Below are 22,216 nucleotides of genomic sequence, written 5' to 3'. Positions count from 1 at the left end.
TTTATGTTAAATTTATTGCAAATGTGAAACTGACAGAAACATGGACAGTTGTAAATTTATTTTTATCATATATTTTGTAGTATTTATTTGTAGAATTTATTTCTGATTTCATGTTTTTAAATTAATTGATTAATTGATAATTAATTATGAATGATAACAACTTTAACTTGCTATTTCTGAATATTTTTTCTAAATAACAGTTTTTAGCATAACAAAAATTTAAGTTGTAGGTTCAATTGGACTGAGGACAAGGTCACAGACAGGGTTTGTACATAATATGTTCTTATTTCAGGGACAGATAATGTACATTTCTGGGAGAATGTTCCATGTATACATAATTGTAAATTATAATGTACATAACTGTATTAATTTTGTTCATATGAACACATCCCTTCTTCAGAATAGTATCAAAACCTGATAGCATGCAACAAAACAAAAACAAAACACTTAAAAAAACACTGAACAGTGAAATATGTATTTTATGTCTTCTTTACATCACAAAAAACACTTTATGAAAGCAAAAACAAACAAATCAATCAAACAAACAAACAAACAAGCTTAAAAAAAAATAAAACTAATTGACAGGCTGCCTGCAGTGTCTTGCATTCAATCACACTAATTTGAGAAGACAAATAACTTAAGATAGCCTATCTATATCTACTGTATATACATCTTCATTTCTAAAGAAAAATGTGTCAGTGCGGTAGGAAATGCTATCTTAACATTTCTTTTCTTTCTGTGAACTTCACTTTTAGATGTTTTCTTGATTAGATGTGGTAATAACTCCAACACGATACCGGTGGACGTTAAGTGAACTGCAGCCACGTACATTAGGCCCACAAGAGAATGAAAGTAATTCATCGTCCATTCGAGATATATTTAACTTTTTTATAGAAAACAAACCGATAATGAATATCCAAAAGGCGTTTTGAGAAGGACGTTAGGCGAATATGTAAATGTATGTGCTGTACTTTCAAACAAATAAGCCAAACAGAAGATGACAGCAGCGCAAATTCATGTGATCAATGATGTTTGCAGAAGCATTCGGCATCGCATCGACAGACGAGGTAATTAAAATTATACCGATTTGAAAGTTTTCATACCACGTTTGAAATTTATAGACTATATATTTGCATACTTGCATACGATACTTAAAGTGTCTTTCGATATCTTGAATACACATCTTTAGGCACACCCTACCATCACATTTGTTTTTCCAGGCAAAAACAGCTCGAGTCCTCACACATAGGCCAAAAAATGCGGCTTTCATAGATAACTATAGGAAGTTGAGGGGCGTCTAATTTTGTAAGTTTAAGTACAGACCACCTTATACGAACGTTCGTACATAAAAAAAACTTGTACAACTTACTGACTTACTTTCTTGCATATTTAAGTAAAGAAGACTTGTTTCTCGTATCAGTGTAGTCTACTATGATTTAAGAAGATTAAGTGAGTTGTTAAGGATTTTTAAATGCATTATTTTACATAAATTACATAGCAATTACTATAACTTACAGCATAAGCCATCATGAACTGATGAACTGATTAGTCTCCTTTATTTTGACACAATTATATATTTAATGAAAATACAATTCTTAAATGGTTGTTCATTTTACTTCAAAGCATATCATGTAAACACACAGAATGCATGATACATATTATTAACCAATGTTGACAAAGAAAACAATAACATTTAAATACACTTGACATTTTTTAAAATGTATTATTATGATTTTTTTTAATATCAATGTTATGCTAAAAAATTAATAAAGCACATGGCTTTTTAGCATGTTACGTAATTAAGCAAAGAAAGAAAATCATTAAATATTCAAGCAGTGATCTATTAGCTTAACAGCTATACTTTAAAGTAGTTACTTTAGTTTTGATTAAACTTACGCTGGTTGGAGATCATAAAAAAGTCTATTCTTCTGTTTCTCTTTTCAAAAAGCTCCTCTCTCCACTGGGAACATTTTAACTGGCTGTGATATAATTGTATTTTCAGTCCATGTACTCAACTGACTTTAGGAGCATGTATGCTAACTTAGTGCTAAACAAGCGAGACCAAGGTAAACAACTACTAGTTACCAAGGAAATGCGTGTCTTAGCAACAGCTTCAACTGGACTGGCGGTTAGAATCTCAGAACAAAGGAATCACTCTGGGAAACGATTCCCAGTATTTCCAGCCTAACGCTATTCATTATTAATTGTCCTACACATCACTGTTTTGGCATTACTGTAATGTGAGAATGTATTTTCAACCACAATGAGTTAAGTGCACTGACACAGTTTGTTTGATCTCTCTTTAGTTATTGTGTTTAATTAGGTGTAAAATAATATTAGCCACAGGGAAACAAAACACACTTTATCCTTACTGGTTCTTCTTTTCTTATATTATTGTATGACATATACTACTTTCAAAATGGATCAATGTTCCATAAAAAGCTTTTAGTCAATGGCTTTAATTGTTCAGCTTGTATAACGCCTGTCTGTTTTCAGGTTTGTGTTGTCATGAGTAACACAAAGATAAAACATCAAAGCTAAACCTTCAATAAATATCAATCCAAACACACATGTCTCTATGCAATTTCCCTAATAAGAAAGATAGACATTAAAAAGGCCTAAACAGACACACGGTATGTCATATTTACATTTTAATTCAATAAAACACGGGTGCTTTATTTTAAATAATATAACAACTTTATTTTTACATTGCAAACATATCAACAGTTTTAAGAGAACATTTTCATGCATTCGAACAATAAGTGTAAAATATTTTAAAATGTAGTCGTTTTTACATGCATTAGAATGTGCCCTGTTTACAGTTTTTCTTCATATATTTTTAATAGGATTTGCAGAAGACAGCCTATAAAGAGTCATTTTGTAATAATAGTTTATATAATAAATAATCGTTTCAGGCATATTTAGAACAAAAATATTTGATCACATATTTAGTTTTTTACTGTCAAGATATCTATTTTTTTGTGGTACGATATACAGATGAAGTCAGAATTAATAGCCCCCCTTTGATTTTTTTTTCTTTTTTAAATATTTCCTAAATCATGTTTAACAGAGCAAGGAAATTTTCACAGTATGTCTGATAATATTTTTTCTTCTGGAGAAATTCTTATTTGTTTTATTTTAGCTAGAATAAATTTTTTAAAAACTCATTTTAGGGATAAAATTATTAGCCCATTTAAGCTATATAAATATATATATATACAGTATATATATATATATATATATATATATATATATATATATATATATATATATATATATATATATATATATATTTTTTTTTTTTTTTTTTTTTTTCCCAATAGTCTACAGAACAAACCATCCTTATACAAAACCTTGCCTAATTACCCTAACCTAGTTAACCTAATTACCCTAGTTAAGCCTTTAAATGTCACTTTAAGCTGTATAGAAGTGTATTGAAAAATATCTAGTAAAAAATGATTTACTGTCATCATGGCAAAGATAAAATAAATAAGTTATTAGAAATGAGTTATTAAAACAATTATGTTCAAAAATGTGTTGAAAAAATCTTCTCTACGTTAAACAGAAATTGGGGAAAAAATAAACAGGGGGGCTAATAATTTTATTATTATTCTATTAAATAACAATATTATTGTAATTTTAAGACATCAGTGATACTATGTTAGCATCATAATGCAAGAACACTTTTCCAAAGAACACGTAAAAAAGCATAAATATATTTATTTTCCTCCAAATACTAACAACAGGTTTGGGCTGGGGCACATCCGGCCAAACTTCGCTGTGCGGCTGATGCCATGTAATTTGCGACAAACACAGGAAGGTGATGTAAAACAGCGAAACAGACGGCAAAATGGAAAAATATACGTTTGCATACTCCGGGCTGAAGAAAAGACGAGTTAAAACAGTGGCTAATGCTTGTCGCTGAAAACAACTGCGTCCTTTATTCTTTTAAACTTTGTTTCTTCTGAGTTTATCTGAGTTCTGTTGCATGGTTGAGCTCCATCGAGTTATTTAACTACAACAGTTTATTAACAACTGCTTATTAAGTTAAAGTTTTGATACTGATTAGAACTTGAAGTGGTGATGAGGTCTTAGAAATAGAATATTCTGAGAAGGTCTTTAAAATGCATACAAAGGATTCCTGCATATACCCTGCTATATGTGTTGAATTTAAACAAACAACAATTTAAATTTAGTAATGTTCAACTCTGTTTATATAATAAGGATAAGAACACAAAAAAGGGCATCTACAGGAATGATATATTTCATGTGTTATATATAAAGAGCCGCTAGTTTGTTCTTACATATCCTAAATTTCAGGGTGTTTTGCAGAAAGTGTGAAAATTACTGCTCTTTATTACAACTGACTTTAGAAGGCACACCCAGACACCAGTGGCAGTTAACTGTAATCCCACTCCTGACACTCATCTGACACCCCCCGAAACTCCCACCTCCAAATAGTTTCTGCTAGGTCTTGACCATTAGCTAGAATCCAGTGTGATTAAACATTCATGGAGGAAAAGAACTGACCCAAACTATATCCATTTCAAACATCATTCATAGATAAACACACTGTACAGCTGAAGTCAGAATTTTGAGCCCTCCTGTGAATTTTTGTTTTTCTGTAAACACAGAACCGACCACTGTTATTCAATAACTTTCCTAATTAACCGAGATAAGCCTTTAAATTGTACTTACACTAGTATCTTGCAATATAACTAGAGAATTATAGGTAATGTCATTAATGTGATAACAAAATTAATTAGTTATTAGAAATTAGTTATTAATACTATTATGCTTAAAAATGTGTTGAAAAAAATGCAAGAATTGAATGTAGAACAATGTAAAGTTCTAATGTAGAATAAATTCTGACCCAAATGAAAAATACTATAGTAATTCATAGTAATACTATAATGTTTTGAACCAGTACCAGTGAAGTACTCAAATCTGTTGTGGCAATTCTATAGTTGCTTGGTAAAACAACAACTACAGTAACATAGATAAATCACCCAATACTGTATTTTTTTTTTCAACTAGGATATATATTATACTATAATACACCAATTAACTGCAAATTCTAAGAGCTGAAGTATACTACGGTAATTATGACAGTCTATCTGCTATATCATTAATAATAATAATAATAACTCCTTAAATTTATATAGCGCTTTTCTAAACTCTCAAAGTTGGGGGGATCTCCTCATCCACCACCAATGTGCAGCATCCACCTGGATGACACGACGGCAGCCATATTGCGCCAGACCGCACACCACACACTAGCTGATTGGTGAGAGGAGACATAGTGATGAAGCTAGGTTCACGAAGGCCAGAGAGCAGATTTGGCCAGGATTAAACCCTTTTATTCAAAGGACCTCGGTTTTAACATTTCCTCCGATAGACGATGTTCCTGGAGCAGTATAAAGCCCTCTTCCTTGTACTGGGGTATTAGGACCAACACAGATCGAGGTTGAGCGCCACTTCAGAGAGCATAGCTTTCTCATGTGGTCTCCCATCCAGGTACCGACCAGGCGCAGCCCTCCTTAGTGGGCGACCATGCGAGAGTTGCAGAGAGCTAGCTGCCGGCCATTAGTTATAAAAATACTAAAATATATCATTTGGTTGAAAAACACTATAATATTTACTATAGCTATTTTTCATGTAGAAATATATGGAGAAAAATTAAAACTGTATAACATTTATACTGTTTAGATGCCTTTTATTTTTGCCTTATATACCAAAATGAAATATATTTAATATTTTGTATGTCCAGAATGACTATATAGAATATAGATTATAAATAAAAAAGCTAAATAAGTTATATTTAACTGCACAAAACCCGAAATATTACATTTAAATATATCATTAATTTCAATTATTTATTATAATGTTTGCATTTATACAAATGATTACTGATCGTCTAAAGTAGATCACAAGAATGTGTATGGGATTGTGTTTTACTTGAGGCTCTAAGCTCTTAATGCAGTAGCTTCATGTTGTCACATATTGTAGTTATGTTTGTTAGTACATTGCTGGTTTCAGCCACACCTTGCCAGTAGGCTGCAATCTGATAGACGCTGTGTACAGAGAGCTGTGTAGGTGGACAAAGAAAACAGGTTTGTTTTACAGCCATGTAACTCCCCTGGCTCACCATCTGCTTACAACTATGTGTGTGCGTGTGTGCATGTATCTGTATTAAGGTGTTTCTGGAGAACTCTCTTTTTCCTTATTTTTTTCAACAAAGCAGGGAGAAATGAATAGTTTAGGTTCAAATAGTAAACCAAAAAGTTCTCTCACCATTTCTTTGAGACACAATGCAGTGTGATGGAGTTGATTAAACAATGCATTTCTGTGCTTTTAACAGTCGGTGAAAGAGTGATGTCATCTTATTGTCATCACGCCGTGCTAACAATTACTTGTTTTTCAGTCACCACAACTTGATTTACTGGCGCATTAGTGAAGTAAATGAGGGGTGACGTTGTTATTTTGTTAGAGGAGGAGCATTAATGAAAATGCTAGAGAGTTTCAATTTCAAATTGTTCATCTTTACTGTATGTTCAGAGTATGGAAGGTCATCGGGGCCAAAAAGTCTTTAAAAGAAATTTGAAATTTTAGGCATCTCCATGCACAATGCAACAATTTTGGATGTGTTTCTGCATGCATTGACACACACAGTTTGTCTTTTTAAATTAAAGGTTTTCATTTGATATGCACAATTTGACTGTGTCAAATTAACCCTCGTTTGCATATGTATGTGCCAATATGCCATTATGATATATATAGTACGAATAATATAATTTTTGATGTTTGTACATGTATACCCCATCATACGATTGCATTACATTTGCAAATAGTCTCAACTTAGTTGAATTAAAACATTTAAATACTTCATTGCCTTTCATTGGTTTATATATGTACTGTATGCTAAGGCTGAATTGCGTTTGTACTGGTTAGTTTGTTCACAAGTACACGCTGTATGCCGATATACAATAATAACATGATAATAAACATGCATAATATTTATATCATGGGCATTTCAAAATACAGTGAAAAATCGTGGATTATTTAAACTTAAAATTCTAAATTCTATATATTCTATATTTTACCTTTTTTTTCATTACAGCACTACATGCTTGAAGACTATTGGTGATTTATTTTCAAACAATTACATTTTCACATGTTAATCTGGCCTTCAACACTGAATATTTTTGAACTGCTTATTGCTGTTTTGTTTCTTAATTCTGTACAGTAAGTTTATATGTGTTAACATCAGTTATTTTGACTGAAGTCAATGTTATTAGTTAGTAATTATTCTTAGGTGACGTTCATTTCTTAGTTAAAGCCTAACAATACATTTAAATCAACAATCGTAATAATTAAAGAGTTAATAACAAATGAAATTGAGTTGAATTTTTAAAATAAACTTTACCATATAAGCATAATATGGTTATTTTTAATAAATAATACATGAAAATAATATAACAAATTCTACAGTAACACACTAATATTGTTCATATTTAGTGGTAGAAAGAGTACTACAAAATCATACTTAAATAAAAGTAACGTTACTTGTCAAAAAATGTGCAAGTAGAGTCAAAATATTTGCTTTATACTTAGAGTATGAGTAAAAAATAGTCCTCAAGAGTAATGAGAATTATGCTGGGAATACTCAGTGAAAGGCTGACTAAAAAGCTATGAGTGTCCCAACAGTTGGCCCTGCAAACCAAACTCATGCAGCACTGATGACACGCAATTTGTGCATGTGTTTTAAAACGTAACATTCTGTAGTGCATGTAGTTATTGTTTAAGGCTATTATCTAGGATTTCAGTCAGGCATCCTTCATCTTCTCATCAGGGACACGCAATCTAAACAGTCTCTTGGTCACTGTGTGTGTGATGAAACTGAGCCCACCAGATCGTCTTCAGGGGGAGACATGTGAGTTTATGAGGGATCAAAAATATATATATATATATATATATATATATATATATATATATATATATATATATATATATATATATATGAAGGCAATTTTGCATCTTCTTGGATTATTTAATGCTTCCACACTGTATACGTTTCAGCATTTATAAAGTATTCCGGTTTCTGATGTGACTTTTCTATGTGTAATGTGACTGACTGATTATTCTACTTAGCCAATCACTGCAGACAAGAAAAAAAATATTGACTGAAGATTGAAGGAAAATATTGATACAGCACTAAAAATGTACTCTAGTAAATGTAGAGACTACTTAGCAAAGTACTTTCTGAGAAAAACTACTCAGTTACAGTAATTTGAGTATTTGTTGTTCCTTATTTTACACCATTGGCATATGCCAACTTAAAAAAATCCAGAAGCATTTCAGGCTTTTGCCTTCAGCAACATTATAATAATTAACATCATCACTAAGGCTTTTCTTAAACTGTCTGTTGCAGCTGAACAGCAATTTAAATAGTTGAGAATGAGTGGTTAGAGTTGTGGTAAAAACCCTTTTGCAAGCTAATCGGGGAGTTCCCTATCTACTACTTATCCACCCTAGAGGTATGTCATAGCCGTTTAAACACGTGTTCGTCTTGACAGCCGTTCCGCTTCATTGGCAATCCTAGGTAAACCTCACCCTCTGTTGGCTGGAATCTAGTTTGACTACATGTGAGCAAGCAGAGACCAGTGCTGGAATTCAACAGAGTTTCCGGAAATCTGGAATTCAGTCATGATGTCACGCGATGGCAGATTTTTCCACTTCTAAACGCACAGTAGTGTTCATAAACATTTCGTTTCTGTTGTAGCTTGCAAATACATATATTTTTACATCTCATGCATATTTACATGAAAATGCTGATACTGAGAAATTAATGCTACAGAAGGTGTAAGTTACAATGAGTAACAAATGGTGGGCATAGTACGCAAAGTGAACACTACAGTAAAAGACACCATAATAAAAATTTACTCCAGTAAAAAAAAGTTAGAAGAAAATGTGTGCTTACTGATGAATGTATATTTTGCAAGAAATTAAAATTACAATACATGTCATAGTTTAATTTTTACACTAATAATCTATCATAATTTAAGTAAAAACATGTAAAACCATATCCACATGCTGAACCCCATTCAGATCAGTTTGTAAAATTAATCATTTACTGGATCATTTAGATCAGTGAACTATTTACTGGAGACTCTCTCTGAACAGATTAGTGGAATCAGTGATTTATCATTTACTGTAAACTAACTCTGAATGGAAAATTTAAATCAGTGTATTATATACTAGAGACTCTGAACGGATCATTTGAATCTGTGATTTTTTTTTTTTTTACTGGAGACTTACTTTGACCAATCTTTTAAATCAGTGAATTGTTTACTGGACACTCACTCTGAACAGATAATCTAAGTTAGTGAATCATTTACTGAAGACTCACTCTGAACAGATCATTTGAATCTGTGAATTGTATACCTGAGACTCACTCTGAACAGACAATTTGAATCAATGAATTATATACAGGAGACTCACTCCGAACAGATAATTTGAATCAGTGAATTATCATTCACTGGACACTCATTCTGAATAGACCATCTGAATCAGTGGATTATATACTGGGGACTCACTCTCAACGTATCATCCGAATCAGTGATTTATATACTGGAGACTCTGAACAGATCATTTAAATTAGTGAATTATACTGGAGACTCACTCTGAACGGATCATCTGAATCAGTGATTTATTTACTGGAGATTCACTTTGAAAAGATAATATAAATCAGTGAATCATTTGCTTAATCATGTTAGTAAAAATTTTCTAAAATAAATCTAATAAATACTCTACGATAAAGTAGAGATTAACTAAAAAAAAAATAGTTTACTTGTTGAAACTACTGATTTAAAATGAGCTGAAACAACCCAATTTTAAAGATTTCATTGGGGAAAAAAACGTTTTTATTTATCCATATAAATTTGTTAAAAGTGTTTAGTTAACTTAATTGATTTGTGTTGGGAAAACATGAATGAATTGTGTGGAACCCTGCATCTTTAGACATAATTTAGACATAGTAACAATAAATTATACATAATCACATACTCTACAACTAGTCCTAAACCTCTTGCTAACCCTCATTTTATAGTAAAAACATGTACAGTAATTAATATAACTAATACCATAGTAGTAATTGTAATAGTAATAAAAATTATAGTTAAATATATTTATAAGTAATGTAAAAATGACCCTAAAATGAAGTGTAGCCAAGATTATGTATATTGATACAACAAAATTGTTATAAAAATATTTATAAATATGTTTCTATGTCTTTAAGAAACGTATTTCAAATATATGCTATTCTTTAGAACTTTCTATTTGATGTATACACTCTACAAAATGACGTTGTAATCCAATGTTGTTTTTCAATTCAATTAGATTTTTACGTTTTATCCCTATGGTTGGGTTTGTCCATATTTGACCCAACATTGGGTTACAAAAATCCAGCATTTTAGAGTGTAATACTTTAAAATAAATGTCATTTCCAAAAATATTTCTACATAACAACAAAAAAACATTAAAACAACAGTTTTCAACATTAAAATATTGATATGAAATGGTCTCGAGACCCAAATAAGCAGATTATTATGATTTTCTGAAAAAAAGGCTACAAATTGGAGTCCTGCTGAAAAACTGAATCTGAAAAACTGGCTGCTTCACATTCACTTTGCTGTCATAAGAATAAATTACTCCTTAAAAATAATTGTAAAAACATTAATATTGTAATTTTTATTGTACTTTTGATCAAATAAATACAAAAAAATGAACATACAATTTATTATAAATATATGAATCCAGAAAGAGAACAAAGGAGTCTTTGTAATCTCAAACAACACTAAAAAATGCTGGGTTCCACACAATTAATTTGTGTTGTCCCAACACAAATTGATGAAGTTAACCTAACACTTTCAACAAATTTATATGAATTGAAAATAAAAAAAAATTAAGTTGTCCCAATGAAATCTCCAGAATTGTTCATTTTAAATAAATAGTTTGAACGAGCAAAATAAATATTTTTTTGAGTGAAGTTTATTTTTAGTGGCTCTTCTCTACTCTCAACTGATGACAGAGATATAAGCCTCTTTCAGTCGTAATTTAAAAGCTGGTTGACAAATGCTGCATTATAACAGAAGACAAACCTCTCACTGACAGACTAATATTTCAGAGATAACAGAAATGCCAAAATAAAAGGCCATTGTGTTGGTTTTGTATCAGACGTTTATTGAGCCATTGTGCTATTGTACATTCAAACTTCTTTGAATCATTCATATGTCTGTTCACAGTGGTTTGCATTCGTTTGAGTGCGTAAAGGTAAAAAGCTCCTTCACATATCATTGTCCCGGTGTCCTTGCACCTCAGTACGACGGGGGCCTCATTGGCAGTGTGCTTTCCACAGCAACACAATGAGGTCCTGGCAGAACAGGGCAAATTGAGGTAGTTAAAAAGGAGCTCTGTTCACATGTAACTGGATCTGGCTTTGCTCTGAAGCCAGGCATTCCGGTCGACCCACTGAAGAGTCACATGAACACAATGACCAGGCCAGACCCAGATTTACTGACAGCCATTAACATACACCTTACCTGACCGCTCAAAACATGCCTGACTGACCCGATAGAATCGAAAGAAATGTCTCAGACACACTCGATTGAAGGCTCAACTGTTTTCATTAGTTTTGTACCTTTCAGCACATTACAATTGACGTTATTTTTACTTTGTGTTGCTCCATTCTGCATATTTGTGGAGAAAGTGAATCAACATACTGTTACAAAGTCAACATTGTAAGCTTGTTTCCATGTGAAATTTAGTTACGATGTTAACACTTAATGATTGTTATGTTGGATAATTGGCAAGGACAAAAAATCTTTTATCAAGCCTCGTTCTTTTACTTCAGATACTTTTAAAATGCAAGGCTGCCCGCATGTACAGCCTCTGTTTATAGTATATACAGCAATTAATAAAATTAACCCTGCAGGGTCTGAGGTGATTTTTGGGCCTCTAGACATGCCCTGACATTTGTGCTTCTTTGAGCTATTTATTACATAGTATTGGCTAACATGTATTTTTTGTATTCAGCACGCACAAACTGTGCTACAATAATATGGGAGAAATATTGTTGTACATGATTGCATTTTTTATTTTTAGAAAAAAAAATGTTTGATTAGAAGGTTTTGGAGAGCAAAAAAGTAACTAAATTCCATAAAACCACACTTGGGTGTGTGTCCGAAAACCATAATTAGTTAACTAAGACTGCAAGTACCGTCAATACAAACAAAGTTAGTTGATTTAATGTTTACCAAATCCGTCGTTCCAATGAACATTCGCAAACTGCGTCACAAACTTGTACGCTGCAAACTACACCTCTAGAGCTGTAGTTAGAAGCATAGTTCCTGGTTGTGTTCTATTCCCAGTTACTGTATCCTCATCTATGCCCAATTTATTTTCCCTAACAATCTAATATTTAAACTAAATGATTTAAAAATAAAACATTAAAGTCATCTCTTTTAGGTGTAATATAAATATTTTTATTTATTTTTACAGTTCAGTTTTAGCGATCTTCATATTGACAATATCGTTACCTTCGCAGTGCACTTTAAAAACATTTATGACATTTTGAACAAAGCCATGGTAAAGCTATAGGTGACCTATTATTTAAAAGCGTAATTTAGGCTATGTTACATGTCCAAAACTTGTGAAATATATATAACATACATTAACGGTTTCTCTAAAGAAGTAGTTACTCCACCCCATTTAGAGCATCATTATGGTCGTTTTACGTTATAACTAACATCGTTCAAATGATGGATCTGCAACAGAGAAGCTATAGTTTTGGGAAGCACTCTTCACTACATCGTTCTTTTCCCAAACTATGCATTGTACTATGATAGTTCAGCTGTGAATTTTGTTTTTGTCTGGGAAACGCAACCCTGAATGTGCCTGAATAAGACTTTTGAGTAGACTGAATAGTCTTGTAGACTAGAATATTTACTTCACAATTATGTGAAAATGATTCCGTCCTCTCATTCAAAGAAAACATTACAATGATTTGCATTTTGTAAAGTTAGTGTTTAGGTCAGCATATTGTATGCGCCTTGACATCTTAAAAACTCTTAGTTTTAGAGACTTTTTTGTTACAAATAAAATAACAAAAAGAAGATTAAAGATATGTTTATATTCATTTTTAGACAACACCATCAATGTTGTATCTTAAGAAATCAATAATTGAAATATGAAATATGCCTCATTTTCAATCACACCAAATGCTAAAACGTCGTTTTCTAAGAAAAAAAAATATCTTAATCAAATTTCATGAAACACTGTGGGAAAAACAAAGACAACAAAAATATACATGTATTTGTACAAAGAACAAAATTTTTCTTGGAGGTTTATTGCAGAAACTTTGACTCATAACACTTGGAAGAGAACTGTAAAACATCAACCTTCCAGTGTAGGATTCACAGTTTCTTATAAAACTACATATATAAAAAAATAGGGCCTATTAAAAACACATGAAAAGACTGTTGGGAGTTGTAGGTCAGGTTTGCATGGTAACGACTAAACTATGATAAAGGCTGCCATGTCATTTGCATATACAGATAGGAAAATGAGAGATTTTCTATCACCACCTTCAAAAGGACCATGACGGCATTAGCATGTGATGGACGGCATTACCAGACAGTATTAGACACAAGTTATTACATCTAACCATGTCTGGTAAGACGTCCATCAACAAGCCTGACTCTGTGACAACTGATAAAGAGAAAATTATGTTAACTCAGCAAATAAAAAAAGAACAGAAAACATGTTAAGAAAAAAAAAAGGTTTGATCATGAAACAATGTCGTTCAGAACAAACATTTGCCGAGGTTTGAATTTTACAGGCCAAAAAAAAAAAAAGATTTCAAAAGGCCTAAGGGACGTAAATGACGTGGTTATGTAAATACAAGCAATAAAAGCACAAAAAGGGGGGATGGAGAATGACAAACGGGTTCAGTTTATACATACACAAGCGAAGAATAAAAAAAAGTACCCCAGACAAGCAAATATGGGTGCGGTTTAGTATTTGCGAGTCAATTCACCCACCTTAAACAAACATTCAGTGCTTTAGTGACTTTACAACCATTGCTTCTGCCCACACATCATACTTCACATAATCAAGAGAAAAAAATTGTCCCCTTAAGTGCTAAAGGTCATTATGAATGAAGGAAATTTCCCTTAAACAAAGCAGAAAGTAAAAACTGTGCTATCAGCTACTACTGAAAGTCATGTTTAACATGGACTCTCGCTATGGTGACGTTCTGTGAGACAATATATATTCAGCGATCAAAGACAGAGAGGGGTAAAAGGGAAGAGGAGGAGCTGAGGATGTCATTATGTCTATTTTTATCATTAGGGATACGCTGAGCTCATGTGTCAGTTGCAGGATGTGCCACGCAGGTAAAACGTGCTCAACCAATCACGGCTCGCCTGCTATCACAAAAGCCACACAGAGAATAGCAGAGGGGGGAGGGGACGAGGAAACTTTCAGCAGGTCTGGTTTAACAGTCAACCGACTGGTATTCTTTAACTAATGCTGGGTGGGGTTCAGACGTCTGAAACACAGAATGGGACAAGGACATTCATGAAACAAAGCCCCTCAACGATTTCTAAAGGCTTTTTCGTCCTTTCAGTACGCACCTTCGCAATGCTGATACTTTTACATTTGTAATTGTACACTAAAAGCGGTTTTGGAGTATGCTTTAGAAGGAAAGACTTAAAATGTAGCATTCAGTTAAATGTTTTACTTGCTTTCACAATATGAAAATAAAAGTCATGGCAGGTTCAACTTGATTTTTTAAACATGTGACATTTAAATTAATGTTTTAAGTCAGTTTAATGCAAGCTGAAACGACTTTTTAATCAACATAAATACTTAAAGCAGCAACACAATTTTTACAGTGAGCAATTACTATTCAACAAGGACATTTTTCCCTATCAATAAACAACCTACAGTACAAAAGGCATATTTCTAGGTCAGCGTAGCTCATATTAACACCACACCAGGAAGTGCAGATATAAAGGCTGTTATAATTACTCTGGCCTATACGCGTTAAGCAAATTTCCCAAACAAACACGAGCCCTGATGTGGTTTTTCTCCTCCCAACGGTGAAACTAAAAATAAAGAGAGCACTGTCAGACACCGAAGGTTCATGCTATCATGAAAACAGTAAAATCTCTCCCACCGTAGCTTCATCATGTCATATATAAGCACATGCAAGTAGCCTAGATGTGAACAAACATGAGGACTTCCTCTTGAAGTGATGAGGTCACCCAACAAACATCGTTACCAGACAGTGTTAGAAAACAGTTATACAGTCCAGCACTGTCCGGTAAGATGGCTGCTAAGTGCCAGTGAGGAGGGTTTATTTTCCCAGGAATGATCTTGATCTGTAGCTTGTAGGCAGCAATCATCATCATTACCAGGCAGTATTAGAAAAAGTAATGAAATCCAATGCTGCCTCGTAAGATGGAGACGACTACCAAAATCAGAGGTCTTATCAAACAACACAAAGTCTCAAAGTAATAATGCTTCACATAATATTAACAGTATTGCAAGATATTAATTATTAGAGTGTTTAAAGTTGGATAGTAAGCATCACTTGGGGAGTCAACCACAGAAACTGCACTTAGAATAAACAGGACTTGATAACAGCTCTGACTCAGTCAACTGTCCTAGACAAAGGGGTATGCCGGTAAAACAACCTGCTTGAAAACAGGTAGAGCTAGTACGGCACATGTTTTTTTTTTTCCATCTGAAACTGCAGCTGAAGTAAAAGAGTGGGCCACCGAGACTGTTAATAATTGCCCAAACCTGTTCTGACTGGTCTGATTTGACATCATGGCCAGGCTGGGAGGACTGTTCGCATTAACAATATAATGATGAGGAAGGGGGGGATATACATTTCCGCCAAACCCAACCATCTTGTGTTGAAAGCAACAAAGGCCTTCTTGGGGGTGTTGAAAGATTTGCTCATCCTTATAGTGTGTAGCACAAAACTAAATACCAGGCTCTTGTATTATGAATCGGAGAAATGGCATAACAGCAAGTGTGGGAAGGGCTGACTGATGCTAATGATAGTAGACGCACTATGTAGTGATAACACTGAGCTGGAATGTTGTTCCCGATTGACCTGCGACCAGAGTCAGGACCGAGAAGGTCGATTTCAATACTTCTTGTTTGTTGAGTTACATCTGTAGCACACTTAGCAAGACAGTCTGTCATAACGCTGTTTTCAAAACGCTGTTTTCTCTTAAAGATATTAGCAAAATGGCTTGGAGAGAGGTGGAAAAATAATGCATTAATTACATTTTATGATAAAAATAGACTAAAAAGTATGTTCGTTTTAAAGTTAAGTAGTTGTTGACACTTTTTAAACACCCAAACAAGAAATCACATTAATTATTGCATGAAGTGAGAGACTCCTAAACTTGCTTTATTCAGTCACAAATGTTAGCATAATAGCTAATTATTGGAGAGAGGTGGTAAACGAAGAGTAGACCTAAAATACTTTTAAAAGACTGTGAAATAGAGTAGTAATTCTTTTAAAAACCCAGTTATAGGTGTAAAACAGACTCAAAATCATGCTAATTATTCCACAAGGTAATAAATTATTAATCAAAAAACAAATTTTAGCATAACAGAAACATGGTAAAATAAATCACTTCTAATAATGAATCTTAAGAAGGCTAGTATAAATTTTTTCTTGATATATATAAATGTGAAGTAGCACGTCTTTTAAAATACCAAAAATCAAACTTTTTCCATCTCCACAAAGCAAATAAAAGTGTTCGATTATTGTTACAAAGAACTGAATTGATAGATCTCGTGAGAAAAGAAGAAATGAGGTCTGTAAGGGGGAGCAGAAGACGAGAGAATGGGAGGGAAAAAAGAGAGTGCAAACGTAAGGAAAGAGAGAGAGAGAGTGAGTGAGTGCCTGTAACCTTACCGTCATGAAAGAGACCCTGCTAAAGTAACAAAAAAAGCTAGTAAGGAGGGAAAAGAAAGACAAAAAAACCCATAAAATGTCCAGCAAGTGGCTGAAAAAGGCTTCAGCTTCCTCTTGTTCGATCAGGACTCATGCAATGAAAAGCCCAAGCAGACCTGCTCGCCCAGACCGCAGCCTCTATTTGGTTAATCATCAGCATTATAAACCAGTGCAGCAGGCCTTCTGAGAAAGAAAGAAAGAAAGAAATACAGGAAGAGAAAGAGAGAGAGAGACAGGAAAAGAGAATCAAAAGTCAGAAGCAGAAAATGTTTTTAAGCACATACTTGAGCGTTCTCGTCTATCATCAATATCCATCTGTGAGAAAAGGTCTCCCCTGTTCTGTTTTTCGCTCTCTTTCCCTCACATTTCAGCTGCCGTCAGGTGCAGGTTTAACCTTTCCTGGCTGTCTGCTCGGGTCTCCGCGCTGAGAGTGAGGTGTGATCAGGTAACCCTGCCCTCCTGGTTGGAATGTGACTCCTTGCTGAAACGGACAACCTGAGGGGTAAACTAGGCTTGGCCTTAATCAATAGTTTGTGAAGAACAAAGACGAGGAAACCCTAAACCTTACTTAAAGGTAGGCTTCGCTCTGACGACTATAATTGCCCACTGGGTTTAAATGGATGTGTTGTTTCCTACTAGACCCATATACAAATCGAAATATGTAAATACATTCCCATTTCAGTTTCTAAATTTAATTTAAGTATTATAATTCCTATTGGGAATAGGAAGTGGATGAGAGTCATTTGCATATGTGATACAAGGCGTTTTCCTTGTCATCCAAAAATTTCAAGCCTTTTAATTTTTTAATTGTTCAACAATCTTCTCAAAATTATCTAAAGATGCACGTCTGTTAATAGAAAGCACCCCTGAATGTGCGCTGAGGCAGATTGCTGCTCTTAAGTACACAAGTTCAATGTGCCGCACTTCCGTGACCTCTCACCCGTGCATGGTAATTAATACGCCATTTTCTTCCCTCACGCAGAGGAGCAAACACTACGGCACAAACCTACGGCTCTGTAATAAAGGCTTCATCGGCCTCCAAATGTGGAGATCTGTTACCTTTCCACATTGTCCCGGGGAGAGCTTAACTCTCATAATGCTCTGGCTGGGATATAGAACTGTGACAAATGACTCATTCAGATGAGGGAATGAAACAGACTCATTTTCCTCCGTCCACCAATCAAAACCCTCCACCTCACTGTGCATCCATTGTGCTGCCCAGCCGACATTTTCTTTTTCAGGACAGACAAGCTTTTAAAATGCATTTATCAGCAATAATGAAGTGACTGGATGACATAAGCTTTCCTTTAGAAGCTATGTCACGACATCAGTACAGGAGGTTTTATTCATCTAAAGCAGTGGTTGCGACTATCAAAAAGAGAGGATAAAAGAGCAGACGACAGCTTATAAGCTGTGCGTTTAAGCTAATACAATGTTTGCTTTTCGCATCCGAAGCCGACAAAACAGCAGTCATTGTCTCGCTTCCTCTGAAATCATGCCAAAACGACAGGCAAAGACAAGTCTTACTACTAGCAATCAGGGAAGCAGATGCAATTCATCTTTGCTTACTTGCTTTAAAGAAAATACTAATTAAATGCTGCTATTTGGATTGCTTTTCTCCGTCAGAAGCTTTAAAACAATTCTAAAACTATGTTTTGTCATTAGAAATTGATTTCTTAATCAAGTACCTCGTTCTAGGCCTTTTTAACAGCCATTAGATAATAGCAAGCGTCCTTCTAAAGCTGTATTTCCAGCAAAAGTAAAGAGAGCTCCAAAGCCCCCTCTTTATCCCCTTTGACAAGTCTGGCGGTTTGCCTCTACCTGCCTAAACTGGTCTATCCAGTCAAGGAATGACGGTTTGTGTCTATTGTGTTCCCTTTTTCTTTCTGTTTAAATGGATTGGAATTTGATACAGACTATGAGTGGCTCAATCAACAAACAACAACAAAAAAATCCCCCTTTCCTCGATTCACGTCTTTAATTTGTACCAAACAAATGCTAAATAATACCACTACGTAGCTAAAATGCAATGATGCGTTAGCAAAAAGGAACAAAACTAAGGGCGGGGACGTTAAGCGCAGACATAAACTAAAGAAAACCAAGCAATACAAAGTTAAAACTAATACATAAATAAAATAACCTCTTACTTGGTTGATCCACTGGATACTGCGTCAGTTCTCCAGCTCGTCCTTCTCTTCTTTTTACAGCTGAACGACGCCCTGTAAGCTTTTCACCACCGAAAGCCAGGAAGGAGACCATCTTGAGGCGGGAAACCGGATTCCCAACACAACGTCAGGCGGAGAAATGAACGGAGCGGCATATCAGGCTAGTCTTTGTCCCAATGAAGACGAGAGCTCAAGGTGATGCTACCTGTTTAACCTCTTCGAGAAGAGAGGCAGAATTTGTAAAGCGCTTGCTTTACATGTAACAGGCCCCCTCCACCCCCACAGGTGTAATTTTCATGCCGCAGCCAATCTCTTTAGCCTCTAGCGCTTGCAGGTGTGTCCCAAACTTCATGATAGGTCCGTCCCGCCCAGGAGAGCCCTCTCTAGGCACCTGCCCCCGTTAAACCTGCTTTGTGTACGTTTATGATGTCATCTCTAGCTTTGCGTGATTGAAGCTTCTTTTCTTATTTCAACAGAAACACTCCATTCATGTCTATTCTGTCTGTATCATAGAAATGACATACGGCCTGTGTTAAACAGGAAAGGAAAAAGCAAGGAGTAACTGCCCTTTGCACCCTGTTCGTATTCCCACACCCTTCTGAACTATAACCTTTAAGCCATATAAAACTCACTAACAGCGAGTTGTGTATTATGAGAAGAGGGGATGCAGGTAAACTGTCATCGGGCCTCAGGACATCTGCTGTAATCCCCTGTCTACTGAAGCCTGCTGGGCCTGACTGCACACTGAGGCCTGATGTAATGGATGGATTAGTTTAAACAACGCAAACTGACTTGATACTAATCCCGTGTCTGACAAATGTCAATGAAAGTCTGGAGATGGCCTAATGGGCAAATATTGGCCTTTTTTGTATGTGAAACCAGCTTTTTCTTCAGGGGAAGATTTTGAATAAGTTACGCAGTTGTTCTTTGTGAAAGAGTTATGTTTGGGTGCTGTATTGGTGTACACGTCAAGTTTAGTAAAATTAAAATCAGTCCTCTGTGCCAAAATTATAGTGTATGCAGAAATTAAAATCTTTGGATATATGCAATCAACCAACCAATAAACCGACGGACCAACCAATCAACAAACAAACCAACCAACCAACCAACCTATAGTGCTTTTATAATGTAGATTGTGTCAAATTAGCTTAACATTCATTCTAGTTAACTGATTCTCACCTGTGCTTATTAAAATATATAAAACAGTAAATGATTTTGATGAATTCTATTTTATTTGGTAAAAATATTTTGCTGATAAACTGGTAAAACATATTAAAAGATGTGTATGTGTGTGTGTTTTAATATTAACTTTAAGATAATTAAATAAAAAAATAGACTTCAATTCTTTCACTGGATTTATGACTCATTATTTATGTGTAAAACATAACCTTTACCTTGTAATAAAACTTAACCTATAATCGTGTAAAATACTGTTGACATTTCTTAGAACTTTTTTTTAACTTCTTATTATTACTTTTTTCTTAAAACTTTTTTTTTTTTGTTGCTATTTTTAAAGACAAATTGTTAAAAAAGCAAAAAAGATGGCCAATGCCTAATTTTAGATAAGTTAATAAGTAAATATTAACACAAATGAAAATGTGTTATTCTGACTAGGCCAGTCAAAGGAATTTTTGTTGTGCGATATATTGTCACAGAAATTGTTGCAATAAGCGATATTATTGTCATTTTAGGATCATTTTTTGCCACTGAATGTATAATGATTATATAACAGCATAATAATGCAAATGGCCATAAACACTTTTAAATATGTATCATTCTTGAGGTTATTTAATTCTATAATTTGATGTTAAAAAGGTACAGTGCTCAGCATAATTGAGTACACCCCATTTTGAAAATGAATATTTTTTTTCCCATTTATCAGTGAATATAGGCAATGTATTTTAGTGCATTTAAAAAAAACTGATTTATTAAACAGATATATTTATTAAAATAATATTTTAGTCACCAAACACATTTAGAAATTGAAACATAATACAATTATTTTTAAGCTAAATATTGCAAAAATAAATTACAACCTACACAATTTCAACAATTCATATATATATTTATATATATATATATATATATATATATATATATATATATATATATATATATATATATATATATATATATATATAATTTTTTTTTGCTTCTCTTGATTTTTCCTCGTTTTTAAATTTGTGTTTTTTATAACATTTAAATTTGGCCATACTAGTTTGTGGACCTTTATCATAAGTTATTGTGTTGGGTAAGCTTTAGATTTGGTTTTAGTACTGACCAATCTTATGTATATGCACAAATATAATATTGTAAAGCTTCCTATTAAAATTATGAATTTAAAAGATAGATTTGTGAGGGGTGTACTTGTATATGATGCGCACTGTAAATGTCCTATTATATATACTATTAAATGTCATATTAGGTAAATGGCCAATTATAAGCTTTGACACCAGTGAGGTAGAATATAAACGTCACTGTAAAATGGCTTTAACTTTATTTGTGAATTTGTAAATATATATGGTAACGGCAAAAATTATTGAGGCCATCTCTAAATATTGCAGGATAAGTTGATAAATTAATTTTTGCGACAGGCCCAATTTTGACCAACAGTCATTTTCTGGGAAAACAGCTCTAAATGTGTTTAAATTATTGTAGAAATTAAACTGAACTTTTTACTTAAACCAAATAAATTCAGTATATTCAAAATTGAGAAGCTGGAAGCGGAATCTTAATTTTGTGCATATCTGCATATTTATAAATGCATATAAACACACAAAATAGTAGTTTGCATGAAATTATTTAATAAATAACACTTATAAAAAAACATAAGTGTGAATGAGTTTTTATGGATGTTTCCCAGAGATGGGTTGCAGCTGGAAGGGCATCCGTAGCGTAAAACAAGTGCTGGATAAGTTGGCGGTTCATTCCGCTGTGGCGACCCCTGATTAATAAAGGGACTAAGCCGAAAAGAAAATTAATGAAGAATAGAATAGAATAGAATAGAATA

General features: G+C 33.7%; 1 protein-coding gene and 4 non-coding genes across 15 annotated transcripts in view; all 5 read right to left on the bottom strand.

Moving 5' to 3' along the window:
• The window catches only part of ttll10 (tubulin tyrosine ligase-like family, member 10), a 90,284-nt gene that overhangs the window by 25,934 nt on the left and 42,134 nt on the right, over positions 1 to 22,216 (bottom strand). For 4 of the 11 annotated variants that reach the window (XR_012398500.1, XR_012398503.1, XM_001920247.9 and 1 more), the window contains exon 1: positions 19,189 to 19,436. The exons of 3 other annotated variants lie outside the window; for them this stretch is intronic. The gene's annotated coding sequence lies outside the window, so the exon portion shown is untranslated. Of the gene's footprint in view, positions 1 to 1,896; positions 2,080 to 19,188; positions 19,437 to 22,216 lie in introns of those variants that run through there. 4 more of the 11 variants (XR_012398499.1, XR_012398502.1, XM_009296914.5 and 1 more) reach the window with 1 other exon arrangement.
• Positions 13,411 to 13,483, bottom strand: mir7149 (microRNA mir-7149). The gene has a single exon (NR_105070.1). It is a non-coding gene; the product is annotated as a microRNA mir-7149 (primary transcript).
• Positions 13,670 to 13,751, bottom strand: dre-mir-429 (microRNA 429). The gene has a single exon (NR_029964.1). It is a non-coding gene; the product is annotated as a microRNA 429 (primary transcript).
• mir200a (microRNA 200a) lies at positions 15,321 to 15,406 on the bottom strand. The gene has a single exon (NR_030111.1). It is a non-coding gene; the product is annotated as a microRNA 200a (primary transcript).
• mir200b (microRNA 200b) lies at positions 15,456 to 15,537 on the bottom strand. Its single transcript, NR_030112.1, has one exon. It is a non-coding gene; the product is annotated as a microRNA 200b (primary transcript).

Source organism: Danio rerio, chromosome 23 (assembly GCF_049306965.1).
Source record: "Danio rerio strain Tuebingen ecotype United States chromosome 23, GRCz12tu, whole genome shotgun sequence".
Taxonomy (NCBI): Eukaryota; Metazoa; Chordata; class Actinopteri; order Cypriniformes; family Danionidae; genus Danio; species Danio rerio.
The sequence above is the reverse complement of the archived record's forward strand: the minus strand, read 5'-3'. Positions and strand labels throughout refer to the sequence as shown.